At 30.4% G+C, this 9,753-nt stretch overlaps 1 pseudogene; it reads right to left on the reverse strand.

The window, feature by feature from the left end:
• Positions 1–9,541, reverse strand: part of LOC135139826 (phosphoglucomutase-like) — a 10,254-nt pseudogene extending 713 nt beyond the window's left edge.
• Between the last annotated feature and the right edge of the window lie 212 nt (positions 9,542–9,753).

Raw genomic sequence — 9,753 nt, forward strand, 5'->3', positions numbered from 1 at the left:
AACAACAAATAAAATTATAAAATTGCAAAACCCCATGTGGCACAAACTTTGACGTAAACTACTCCAAGTTGTTTGTTTTCGGCTAAAATAATTACTACGACTAGTTTTAACTACTTTTTTTATGTGTGACTTCACGGATAATTATAGCGTGGTGCAGAAATCGCTATTTACTCGACTGTTTATTGTTACAAAGGCTGCAATAAACAAATTATCCTTGCAAAGTATGTATTCATTATTTATTTAACGACGTTCCAAGAAAACATTCAAGGTAGCTTAACGCTACAAAATAAATATTAAAGTTGACGAGGATCGAAGTTTTTGTCGCCATATGTCGCTTTTTGCTTTGTTTGAAAGTTGCGTAACGACACGGAATGTGCATTTTTATAAAATGTGAAATTCGTCACGTGTTTTTCTTGTGAAAGATGTTGATACACATGATGCAGAATCTTTTAACGAATATCTAAAAATGGTAAAATGCCAACAAAAATTTGTCTATTGGCTGTCTCGAAAAAACTGATAACGTCATCTGAAAATACTAGCTACTTTTAACTATTAGCCCTGCCCGCCCACCCACCCCTCGTTTTTACTGGCTACAGGGGTAAAGAACTATGTTGTTGCGTTTCAAATCAATTTTTCATAATGAAATTTTGTGATTAAGATGAAAAAACGTAAAATTTGAAAAAATAATTCACAAACATGTGGAAAAAAAGCGATTAGAAGGAGCTACAAAAAGTGATAAAAAATTAAAAATGCTAAAAAGAGGCGACTGTTAAGAACAAGAAACAAGTGATGAAAGAAAGGTGAGAAAAAAATGCAACCAAATGAGAATAAAAAAAGTCCTCAAAAAAAGGCCATAAAAACAGGTCATATAAAATGTGAAAAAAAGGACCAAATAAATTCCACTAAAAACCACGTTAAAAAAAACAAGAAACCAAAAGTGACAAAAATGAAAAGATGATTTAAAAAAAGCCATAAAAAACGAAATCAAAAAATGCGACTAAAAGGGAATCAACAAAAATGTTACAAAAAAGCGACTATAGGAAAAAAGCTTCAAAAAAAAAAAGAATGGAAACAAAAAAAAATGCGATTAGAAAACTGAATGGAAGTAAGGATATAAGAAAAAAGGACAAAAAGAGAAAAATAAAGACGGCTCATGGAGTTAAAAAAAGGCGACAGAATAGGTTAAATGGAACAAAAAAAAAACGTTTAAAAAAAGGGCAAACAAAATGCGAAAAAAAAGGCGACTACAAAAAGTAAAATACTAAAGGTCAAGTGTCCAAAAAAAGGCAATAAAAAAGAGACCAAAAAATACGACAAAAAGAAGAGAGTAAAAAGACTGAAAAACACTCAAAAAAGAAAAAACCACAAAAAAATGGATTCAATATAAAAAAAGGGGAGACAAAAATAGACGGTAAAGAAACCATAAAAAGTAACCACGAGGGGAAAAACAAACAAAAAAAAGACACAAAAATGCGACAAAAATGGAGTGAAAAAAAGGACAACAAAAAAGAGCAAACAACCCAAAATGCAAAAAATGGTAATAAAGAGACCAAAAAAAAAAAAAACTACTAGAACAAAAAAAGAGGTCACAAAATACGACGAAAACTGTACAAAAAAAAAAAAAACACGCAGAAAAACTACAAAAAATTAAAAAAAAGTGTCAAAAAAATGCGATAAAAAATCCATACATGTTAAAAAATGGGATTACAAAAAAAACAAAAAAGCGACGAAAGAAAGGTAAAAAAATGCGACTAACAGAGGACTAAAAAAGTCCGTAAAAAATGTGGAAAAAACAAAAACAAAAATAGGTGACAAAAACACAAGATAAAATATCCCATGAAAAATTCGAAAAAAAGCGATTTTTAGAGTTTTCAATTTTTCTTTTCTCCAATTTTTCAAGTTTTTATTTTTCATTTTCTTGATATTATAATTTTTCAATTTCTCGATTTTCCAATTTTTATATTTGTCAATTATCCGATTTTCCATTTCTTCAATTTTCAATATTTTCGATTTTTAAGTTTCCTAATTTTTCATCTTTCGATTTTTCAATTTTTGAACACATTGATTTCTAGTGTTTTGAGTTTTCAAACTCACAAGAACAGGTGATGAAAAAGCAAGAAAAAATGCAACAAAAAAATGGAGTTTAAAAAAGGGCCAAAAAAACAAATTTAAAAAAATACAAAAAAAAGTCACAAATAAATTTAAAAAATGTGTCCAAAAACTCAAAAAAAGTGTAACAAAAAACCCAAAAAAACACGTTGAAAAAAATGGGATTAAAAAAAAAAAACAAAAACGCGACGAAAGAAACAAAAATAGAGAACAAAAAATTGCAAAAAAAACGCCAAAAACCGATTTTTCAATTTTTCGTTTCCCCAGTTCTTGATTTTTATTTTTCAATCTCTCGATTTTTTAATTTCACATTTTTCCGATTTTATATCACACTTTTTCGTTTTTTCATTTCCTTCTTTTTCAATGATTCTTCCGATTTTGTATTTTCAGTTCCTCGATTTTCCAATTTTTAAATTTTGAATTTTGCAATTTTTGGATTTCTCAATTAACCGATTTTCCGATTTCTCTAATTTCCAATATTCAGATTTTCTTAATTTTCAATATTTCGTTTTTTTATTTTGCACTTTTTGGTTTCTTCAATTTTTCAAGTTCTTGATTTCCAATTTTTAGATTTTTCATTTTTTTCACTTTTGATTTTACAATTTTGCAATTTTCCATTTTTTTTTAATTCGAAAAGTTGAAAAATCGAAGAACTGAAAAAACGGGAAATTACAAAATCCGAAAAACTGCAAATCGAAGAACTGAAGAAATGAAAAATCGAAACATTAAAAAACGAAAAATGGAAAAACTTTAAAATCGAACAAAAATTACTGAATCGAAAAATTGAAAACAAGAAAAAACGAATCGAATCGAAAAATTGCGAAACCCAAAAATTATTAAATCGAAAAATTATAGAATTGTCAAAATTGTAAAGTCGAAAAACGGGATTACAAAAAAAAGGCGAAAGAAAGGTGAGAAAAAATGCGAGTAACAGAGGACAAAAAAGTCCGTAAAAAATGTCGTAAAAAAAAACAAAAACAAAAATAGGTGACAAAAACACAAGATAAAATATTCCATGAATAATTCGAACAAAAGCGATTTTTCTTTTCTCCAGTTTTTCAAGTTCAACGAAAAATGGAAAAACTTTAAAATCGAACAAAAATTACTGAATCGAAAAATTGAAAAGAAGAAAACACGAATCGAATCGAAAAATTGGAAAACCCAAAAATTATTAAATCGAAAAATTATAGAATTATCCAAATTGTAAAGCCGAAAAATTTAATTTTCAATATTTTCGATTTTATAATATTTCGTTTTTCGATTTTTAAGTTTCGTAATTTTTAATCTTCCGATTTTCAATTTTTCAAGTGAAGGTCACAGAAGTCACAAAAAATGCAACAAAACAACCTTTAATAAGGCAAAAATTCTATAAAGAAGGGCGAAAAAACCAGAAGACAAATTGAAAAAAAATTGCAAAAAACTTGAATAAAAAAATAAAAAAAATGTGCCAAAAAACTAAAAATGCGATAAAAAAACGCAAATCATGTTAAAACACTGGGAAAAAGAGAACAAAAAATGGAGTGGAAAAAGTTGACAAAAAAAGGACAAAAAAGAGCCAAAAACCAGAGGACCCAAAATCCAAACAAGATGCAAAAAACGACTAAACGAAGAGAACAAAAAAAGAAGTCACAAAATGAGCAACAAAAATTACGACGAAAACTGTACAAAAAAAAAACACGCAGAAAAACTACAAAAAACGGGAATACAAAAAATAAAAAAAAGTGTCAAAAAACTAAAAAAAAAATGTGATAAAAATTCCATACATGTTAAAAAATGGGATTACAAAAAAAAAAAGATAAAATATTCCATGAAAAATTCGAACAAAAGCGATTTTTCAATTTTTCTTTGCTCCAGTTTTTCAAGTTCTTGATTCATTTTTGTATTTGTCAATTATCAGATTTTCCATTTCTTTAATTTTCAATATTTTCGATTTTATATTTCGTTTCTTCTTTTCGATTTTGCACTTTTTCGATTTTTAAGTTTCCTAATTTTTTATCTTTCGATCTTCCAATTTTTAAACACATTGATTTCTAGTTTTTTGAATTTTCAAACTGACAAAAACAGGTGATGAAAAAGCAGGAAAAAATGCAACTAAAAAAAATGGCGTTAAAAAAAAATACAAAAAAAAGTGTAAAAGTAAATTTAAAAAATGTGTCCAAAAACTCAAAAAAAGGGTAGCAAAAAATCCAAAAAACACTTTAAAAAAATGGGATTACAAAAAAAACAAAAACGCGACGAAAGAAAGATGCGAAAAAAATGCTACTAACAGAGAACAGAAAATAGCAAAAAAAAAAGTAGAAAAAAAAGGCCAAAAAGCGATTTTTCAATTTTTCGTTTCCCCAATTCTTGATTTTTATTTTTCAATTTCTCGATTTTTTAATTTCACATTTTCCCGATTTTATATCAGACAGTTTCGTTTTTTCATTCCTTCATTTTTTCAATGCTTCTTCCGATTTTATAATTTTTCAATTCCTCGATTTTCCAAGTTTAAATTTTGAATTTTGCAATTTTTGGATTTCTCAATTAACCGATTTTCCGATTTCTCTAATTTTCAATATTCAGATTTTCTTAATTTTCAATATTTCGTTTTTTTTATTTTGCACTTTTTCGTTTCTTCAATTTTTCAAAGTTTTCGTTTTATACTTTTTGCATTTTTTTCACTTTTGATTTTACAATTTTGCAATTTTTCCATTTTTTTATTCGAAAAGTTGAAAAATCGAAAAACTGAAAAAACGGAAACTTACAAAATCCGAAAAACTGCAAGTCGAAGAACTGAAGAAATGAAAAATCGAAACATTGAAAAACGAAAAATGGAAAAAATTAAAAATCGAAAAAAATTACTGAATCGAAAATTGAAAAGAGGAAAAAACGAATCGAATCGAAAAATTGGGAAACCCAAAAATTATTAAATCGAAAAATTATAGGATTGTCAAAATTGTAAAGTCGAAAAATGGGATTACAAAAAAAAAAACAAAAAAACGACGAAAGAAAGGTGAGAAAAAATGCGAGTAACAGAGCACAAAAAAAGTCCGAAAAAAATGTGGAAAAAAAACAAAAACAAAAAATAGGTGACAAAAACACAAGATAAAACATTCCATGAAAAATTCGAACAAGAGCGATTTTTCAATTTGTCTTTTCTCCAGTTTTTCAAGTTCTTGATTCATTTTTGTATTTGTCAATTATCCGATTTTCCATTTCTTTAATTTTCAATATTTTCGATTTTGCACTTTTTCGATTTTTAAGTTTCCTAATTTTTATCTTTCGATTTTGCAATTTTTGAACACATCGATTTCTAGTTTTTTGAATTTTCAAACTGACAAAAACAGGTGATGGAAAAGCAAGAAAAAATGCAACTAAAAAAATGGAGTTAAAAAAGGGCCAAAAAACAGAGAAAAAAATACAAAAAAAAAGTCACAAATAGATTTATAAAATGTGTTCAAAAACTCAGAAAAAGGGTAACAAAAAATCCAAAAAACACATTAAAAAATTAGAATTACAAAAAAAAAAACAAAAACGCGACGAAACAAAGATGCGAAAAAATGCCACCAACAGAGAACAAAAAATTGCAAAAAAAAGTAGAAAAAAAACGCCAAAAAGCGATTTTTCAATTTTTCGTTTCCTCAGTTCTTGATTTTTATTTTTCAATCCGTTTTTTAATTTCGCTTTTTTTGCACTTTTTCGTTTCTTCAATTTTTCAAGTTCTTGATTTCCAATTTTTAGACTTTTCAAAGCTTTCGTTTTATACTTTTTTCGTTTTTTTTTTCACTTTTGATTTTACAATTTTGCAATTTTTCCATTTTTTTATTCGAAAAACGGGAAATTACAAAATCCGAAAAACTGCAAATCGAAGAACTGAAGAAATGAAAAATCGAAACATTGAAAAACGAAAAATGGAAAAACTTAAAATCGAATCGAATCGAAAAATTGGGACACCCAAAAATTATTAAATCGAAAAACTATAGAATTCTCAAAATTGTAAAGCCGAAAAAATTTAATTTTCAATATTTTCGATTTTATAATATTTCGTTTTTCGATTTTTAACTTTACTGATTTTTAAAAAAATTCTATAAAGAAGGGCGAAAAAAACAGAAGACAAAATGAAAAAAAAATACAAAAAACTTGAATAAAAAAAATACAAAAAAAAGTCACAAATAGATTTATAAAATGTGTCCAAAAACTCAGAAAAAGGGTAACAAAAAAATCCAAAAAACACGTTAAAAAATTAGAATTACAAAAAAAAAACAAAAACGCGACGAAACAAAGATGCGAAAAAATGCCACTAACAGAGAACAAAAAATTGCAAAAAAAAAGTAGAAAAAAAAACGCCAAAAAGCGATTTTTCAATTTTTCGTTTCCCCAGTTCTTGATTTTTATTTTTCAATCTCTCGATTTTTTAATTTCGCTTTTTTTTGCACTTTTCGTTTCTTCAATTTTTCAAGTTCTTGATTTCCAATTTTTAGACTTTTCAAAGCTTTCGTTTTATACTTTTTTCGTTTTTTTTCACTTTTGATTTTACAATTTTGCAATTTTTCCATTTTTTTATTCGAAAAACGGGAAATTACAAAATCCGAAAAACTGCAAATCGAAGAACTGAAGAAATGAAAAATCGAAACATTGAAAAACGAAAAATGGAAAAACTTTAAAATCGAATCGAATCGAAAAATTGGGACACCCAAAAACTATTAAATCGAAAAACTATAGAATTCTCAAAATTGTAAAGCCGAAAAATTTAATTTTCAATATTTTCGATTTTATAATATTTCGTTTTTCGATTTTTAAGTTTACTAATTTTTAAAAAAATTCTATAAAGAAGGGCGAAAAAAACAGAAGACAAAATGAAAAAAAAATACAAAAAACTTGAATAAAAAAAATACAAAAAAAAAGTCACAAATAGATTTATAAAATGTGTCCAAAAACTCAGAAAAAGGGTAACAAAAAAATCCAAAAAACACGTTAAAAAATTAGAAATACAAAAAAAACAAAAACGCGACGAAACAAAGATGCGAAAAAATGCCACTAACAGAGAACAAAAAATTGCAAAAAAAAAGTAGAAAAAAAACGCCAAAAAGCGATTTTTCAATTTTTCGTTTCCCCAGTTCTTGATTTTTATTTTTCAATCTCTCGATTTTTTAATTTCGCTTTTTTTTGCACTTTTCGTTTCTTCAATTTTTCAAGTTCTTGATTTCCAATTTTTAGACTTTTCAAAGCTTTCGTTTTATACTTTTTTCGTTTTTTTTTTTTCACTTTTGATTTTACAATTTTGCAATTTTTCCATTTTTTTATTCGAAAAGCTGAAAAAACGGTAAATTACAAAATCCGAAAAACTGCAAATCGAAAAACTGAAGAAATGAAAAATCGAAACATTGAAAAACGAAAAATGGAAAAACTTTAAAATCGAATCGAATCGAAAAATTATTAAATCGAAAAATTATAGAATTCTTAAAATTGTAAAGCCGAAAAATTTAATTTTCAATATTTTCGATTTTATAATAGTTCGTTTTCGATTTTTAAGTTTCCTAATTTATATTATATAAAATTTACAACAAACTTGAATAAAAAAATGTGCCAAAAAACTAAAAAATGCGATAAAAAATCCACAAAACATGTTAAAACAATGGGAAAAAAGCGACAAAAATAGGTGACAGAACGCAAGATGAAAAAATTCCATAACAATTTCGAAAAAAAAACGTCGCTACAAAAAATTACAAAACAAGGTGATTTCCGCGTCACTGTATATATGCGAAAAACGGGCCACAAAAACCGGGAAAAAAAATGTTGCCAACTGATTTTTTTCAAAAAAAAAGAAAACACCCAAACCCAATCTGGATTTAAAATAACCCCGACCTCCACCAACCGTCAATAAATCCCATTTCCGCCTTAATTAAAAAACCGCGCCGTCTATATTTATCGCAAAAATAATAACCCATCAATTACCCAATACCACCAATCAATTCAGCCAACAAAAAAAAGTAATAACTCAAACCACAAAGTCCAATTACCAACATAAACAACATTTACGCCGCCTCTAAAACCCGACCTTGCTACGTCACAATTCCCCCGATAACGCTATCGCCGCCCCTCACCCGAAACTCTCCTCGCCGCACAGCGACAGCCGCCCTGCATCCATCAAATTCCCGAAGTACTTCCACCCGGTGGGCACCTCGAACATCTCCTTGCCCAGCTTGGCGGCGACCCGGTCCACCGCCGCCGCCGTCGGCATGGACCTGGCGAAACCATGCACCCCCTTGCTCTTGAAGTACGGAATGCAGTCCAGGTTGTTGGCGATCACAGCCAGACTGTCGCTGGGGGTGACGAAGAAGGCGTGCTTTCCGATGATCATGTTGCGGTCCTGGAGTAAGATTTGTTAAGGGCTTGGTATGAGTGTGAAGATGAGGGTTACCCCGTCTCCGTCGAAGGCGGCCCCCAGGTCGTAGGTGGTGTCGTCTTTGACCTTGTCAACGAGGTCTTTGGCGTAGGTGAGATTAGGATCGGGGTGGATTTCCCCGAAGTTGTCCAAGGGGATTATTCGACGGACGTTGTTATCAGGGCTGGCTCCTAATTCTTCCACGAAAATTCGAGTGACGTAGACACCAGTGACTAATAATAGTGATAGTTTATCGTTAATTTTTTTACTAATTGACGTTATCATGAGTGATTATGGGGGCCATAAATATTAATTTTTTTAGACTTACCCCCGTTCATGGAGTCAATTAACACGTTGAAAGGCGGCCTGTTGCCATCCCCCCGAATCAGCTCCTTCAGTTTCCCAAAATCGAAAATCTCCTTCATCAGAGTAACGTAATCATCGGAAGAATCTATGACTTCCACCACGAATTGCCTCCCGTCGACCTCGAAAGTCTGGGTCCCCGTCTGCGAAAATTCGCAGTCCAAATCCGGGGTGAATTTATACTGACTAATCTTCTTCGTGAGCTCGTACACCGCATCCGTGAAACTATCAGGCGCCGGGCCCCCATTCTCAATATTAAACTTAATCCCGAAGTCGTTCCTGATGCCCCCGGGATTATGCGACGCCGTCAAAACAATCCCCCCTAACACTTTATGTGTGCGGATCAGCGAAGACACGGCAGGCGTCGACAAAATCCCCCTTTGTCCGATGATCAACTTGGCCACCTTAAAAACAACCCCTCAATTAAACAAAAACACTCACACACCCTTAAACAAAATATTACCCCATTAGCCGCCGCGATCCTAATAATTATATTAATCGCCTGCTTCGAAAAGTACCTTCCATCGCCGCCTACGATGAGCGTCGCCCCCTTGAGCTTGTCCCCCAAGGCGTCCAAAATACACTGTACGAAGTTCTCAGTGTAGTTCTTCTCCATGAACACCTTGACTTTCTTGCGTAGCCCGCTGGTGCCGGGTTCTGCCCCTCAAAGGGGGTAGTGGGAATAACGACAGAAGTGAGACTCATTGTCGGCCTACGGGAACAAAGTTTTCATTGAAAACGAGCAATTGTAAAATTTTAAGGTTAGGAAATTGGTCGGGGGGTTCACTGAAGCGACGAGCACCTACCTTGGTTAGATTAATACGTGTCTGTGGTGCGTAATTCGGTCTAATCTAGCTTTAATCCCGTTTTTAATCTTTACGATTTCTTGAAATTTGAACTTTCAATGTCAAAGAGGT

This window comes from Zophobas morio, unplaced genomic scaffold (genome assembly GCF_036711695.1).
Source record: "Zophobas morio isolate AGI-343-1 ecotype UQ-CSIRO unplaced genomic scaffold, CSIRO_AGI_Zmor_V1 ptg000035l, whole genome shotgun sequence".
Classification (NCBI taxonomy): domain Eukaryota; kingdom Metazoa; phylum Arthropoda; class Insecta; order Coleoptera; family Tenebrionidae; genus Zophobas; species Zophobas morio.